We start from the raw sequence: 4,468 nt of genomic DNA, 5'->3' as shown, positions 1-4,468 counted from the left end.
CCAACTTCGTCTGCCACCCACGCACGTCCTATGACACCCTATCTCCGCCCCTTTCCTCGTGCGTTGATAGATAAGAGTTGATTCAATTACGATAATTTGGGAACCAATCACCGTAATCGCATTTATTTATTTCCTGTCTCAACCTTTCTCTATTCTTTAGCAGTGTCGCGGCGGTGGCTACAGGTGGGAGGAGCCTGGTGGCCGAATGGGCGAACGGTACGACCGACTGAGACTGAGAGTCACCTCTCCCTCTCTCTTTCGTCCTCTCTCTGCAACGACAGGAGGAATCAGTCTGGGGGGACGATGGCGTCGGCGACGCGCCTGATGTCCACCAGGATATTGAGGTCTTCCAGATCAGCGTCGACACTAGCATGCGATCGCCTCCGAGCACAGGATCCATGCGAAGTTGGGGCGTTTGGCATTGAGGACAGCGTGATTGGTTTGTCGCCTGTAACCCCAAATGACGAGCCCGGCGTGATCGATGAAGACTATTATGGTGGGGAGCTGCACGTCCCCAAGCAACCACCACCTCGCTACGGCTCCAAATCAGGGAGTATCGCTTCTCGGCTAAAGAGACCACACCCACACCGCTGCCTGGAGCCGCCGGCAGGCTTCGCCTTTGTCATGAGCGGATAGAGGCAAGGAGGGACAACAGTACGTATGCCATGCAAATCACTCAATCTATTTGACAGACATTTGACTTTTTCATTCAGATAATCTATGATTCTCTAGCTATATGTCTCGTGGTGTACGTGATGCCTTCAGTCCACATAATACGTTTTACTGACATTTAGCTTTTTGATTGAGGGCCTGTGATTCTCCAGCTACATGTCTCTGTGTACGTGATACCTTTCTCTGAACATTGTTTTCATTATATACATAACCACCACTCAGGCCATTACAAAAGAGAAGTTCCCATTACTCATTGTCTTTCTCGTGATTTCTGTTAGGGCCACCTACCACACATGCATATACACCATGTTTGTCTACTGTAATTTGATGTTGTTTACATGCGACACAAAAGATTTAAGAGTGCACTCGAGAAAAAATTGCTTTGCGGGTACACATTTGCTCAAGGACTGGTGTGTTGAACTTTCAACGATTTCGATTGGTCACTGAGATAATATTTTTTCTCCTTTTGTTGATATATGTCTCAAAGAGATTCGTATTTCCCTTTTTTGTGTTATGTTTTCAACATGAAGAATTTCATACTTTTGTTGTGGAGCCATCCAAATATATATTACGAGTTTCTCAAAATAATCATTATGGCGTAAAATCATTATATATGCATATTGTTTCCTGTATTTTTTATGTGAGCGGAAGTTTTAGATTTGGGACCAGCTTATTGCATGATCACTAAGAAATTATTGTGTAGTTCATCATTTATGTTTTATTGTGTCTATGTAAACAAGAATTTTGTTGGTTATTTGGCCTCACAAAGGTTCTTCCTTGAACAAAGCTTCCTGTGCCCTGGCCCCTGCTGAGAAAATCGACCAGCAAAGAACATGAACGAAGATGGTGACAAGACAGGAAGGAGCCGAGTATGCCACATCTGGATATGATGGTTTCCCCTCTGTTCTCTTCCCTCTTTCTTCGTAAGTGAATGATTTTAGATTGTTGGTCATTATTCAATTCCTATACATGTGAAGAAGTTGTACTAAACTATAGTAGTATAGTAAATTACTTTCAGTTTTTTCACCTTGTATTCCGCTACTAGGAATTTTCTATCCTAATTACTTCATCAGATTCTGTTCACTTTTTGAAGTTTTAGTTTGTGCAAGAAAGGCACCAAGGGCACCTGACTCCGATTGAAGATTCACACAATAAACAACCATAAGTAGTGGACACTGTTTATCATCTAAGATCGTACTCATGATGATGTTGCACATGAGAAAGTAAAGAGTAAACGCTGATCATGCTGATAATGTTGACCAGATTTAGATGGTGAAACAGTTGGGACTTGGGAGTACAAGCTCAAGCCATTGACATAGTTCAAGGTATACACTGTCCAGGTTTTCATGCCTTCCAGACTGTTGATATATATATATATATATATATAGGGTCGCGCTATTCGTCACCCTGGATGAGAAATAGTTATTCTTCACCCCCTCTCTATTTTGAGGTCAATGCACCGTATTTTTAGGTTTCGTAAATTTTGTCTTACTTCATACGTAAAAAGAGAACGTAAGAAAATATATACTCGCCGCAAAAAATATTTTATGTTACATAAAATTACGAACGTAAAAACGTAATGTAAAACATACAAAAAACATACATAAAATGCGATAAAATAGGTCTTATAACCTATTTTTTTTTGTTTTCTTATATCAAATTTTACGTAGTGAAACAATATGAATGTAACTATTTGTATTTCAAACGTAATTTATTTATGAAGCGATCGTAAGATTACCTTGGGTGAAGAATAACTTATTCTGCATCCTGGGTGATGAATAGGATTAATATCTGTCAGCCAGTGGTAGTTACCCCATATGTCTCATATACTACCATGTGGTACTATATATACTACTATACCATTTTAAATATATTCGTATACTATATCTAAGATATATGTTTGACATGTTTAGGATCGAGCCACTAGAACATTTATGTTCCCATTGCAACGCACGAGCAATTACCTAGTATAAAAAAAAACACGTCATTCCTATGGGAATTCCCCGACGACAGTAATGGCGCCGCCGCCGCCAAGCTCCCACCAAAGCCCACCGCCGCCGCCGTCCATCGCGGATATTCCGGAAGTGTTGCTCGAGGACATCTTCCTCCGCCTCCCCGATGCCGCCGACCTGGCCCGCGCCTCCACCGCCTGCGCCTCCTTCCGCCACGTCATAGCCGGCCACGCCTTCCTCCGCCTCTACCGCGTCCTCCACCCGCCGCCCCTCATCGGCGTGCTCCAAGATCCCTTCATCCCAGCCCAGCCGCCGCACCCCTCCGCCACCACAGCCCGCGCCTTCACCGGATTCAATTTCTCATGCTCCTCTTTACTCCCCTCCACCGCCGGGCGCTCCTGGAGTCAAGTTGACTTCTTTCACGGCCGCGCCCTCCTAGCCAGCGACCCGGCCAAGGAAAAAACCGGGGCCATGGGCGCTGAGGTGTGCCAATTTTTTGTCAGGGAACTCGCTGTGTGCGACCCCGTGCACCGCCGCTACATCGTGCTGCCCGCCCTCCCCGTCGGCCTGAAAGCGCTTGTCCGTAAACCCGACGTCCTCAGTCTGGAGACGTTCCTTGCTCCTGGCGAGGATGAGGATCCTTTATCATTCAAGGTGATGTGTTTGGCCAAATGCAGAATGAATCTGCTGCTTGTGGTCTCCTCCTCCTCTTTGGATAGACAGTGGCATGCTCGTACGTTTGACCAATGGAGCGCTCCGGCTGTGTTTGCTTCAGTTGAGAACTCTGAGCATGGGCTGTCCTACTCCAATCATCAATATGCCAACAGATGCTTCTATTGATGTTTGCATTTCCTGAGCAAGTTGCTTGTGCTTGATGTGTGCGCAATGAAGTTCTCTGTTGTCGACCTCCCTCCTGATCAAAACTGGACAAGTGAGTTTGCCATTCTGGAGACAACTGAAGGAACGCTCGGGATGCTCACTAAAGTCTATGATAAGGATAGCGATGATGATCCATATTGGCTAGCGTATTCCATTATGAGGAATAACCAGTGGCACTCGGAGAAGGTCATCCTGTTGCCTGTAAAGCGTGCTGTTTTCATTGGTGTAGCCGGTGGATACCTGCTCATGGAAGCGTTGTACACCACATCTTTGCCAGAGGAGCTGAAGTTAGGATGCCTTTTGGTGGACGTGAAGACGTTGCAGGTCGAGTTGTTTGCTAAGCTTAGCAAACCCATCTTACATGGTCTATTATATGCTGGATTCCCACCATCATTGTCTGCACCAACTATATGAAGGGGTTAGCATTTATTGTCTTAGTCAATACATTTCTAGTTTCTGTATTTTCATATATAGGATTTGCCTGAGTAGAAATTATCAAATTATAGCAGCCCCCTGTTTGAACTCTGGATAGCAGTTTTAAAAGCAAAGGTAGCTGTGTCAGTTCGGTTTTTACATGGTTACCATCCACTGGCTATTAACAAACCCTTGAATGTCCACTTGATTCAGTGAAATGCAGTGACAAGATCCTAAAGAAACAGCGTGTGCATTACTGAATGAAATGATTTGGCTTGGGAACCAAATAGCAGATTGGTTTTCAAGTTCACTGTTTGTCGTTTATGTGAAAAGGGTTTGGGGCTGTGTACCACGTACATGTATACAACTGGATTTGACTATTAGATCTTATATTCACTCGGCATAAGTCCGCTGAGCAAAGAAAATGAATTTTGGAGCAGGTATCCAGTGCCATTGAGCTTTCAAAGCCATGTTGCTTTTCAGTTTTCATGCTGCAGGACAGGAGCACTTTGGGCCAATAGCTCCTGTGCGACACATTTGAGATGAATTGG

At 44.5% G+C, this 4,468-nt stretch overlaps 1 pseudogene; it reads left to right on the top strand.

The window, feature by feature from the left end:
• The first annotated feature begins 2,687 nt into the window (after nucleotides 1–2,687).
• On the top strand, nucleotides 2,688–3,917 carry LOC109762660 (uncharacterized; annotated as a pseudogene).
• The last annotated feature ends 551 nt before the right edge of the window (nucleotides 3,918–4,468 follow it).

The sequence above is a fragment of the Aegilops tauschii genome, unplaced genomic scaffold, assembly GCF_002575655.3.
Source record: "Aegilops tauschii subsp. strangulata cultivar AL8/78 unplaced genomic scaffold, Aet v6.0 ptg000076l_subseq_5457420:6198992_obj, whole genome shotgun sequence".
NCBI lineage: Eukaryota > Viridiplantae > Streptophyta > Magnoliopsida > Poales > Poaceae > Aegilops > Aegilops tauschii.
The sequence above is the reverse complement of the archived record's forward strand: the minus strand, read 5'-3'. Positions and strand labels throughout refer to the sequence as shown.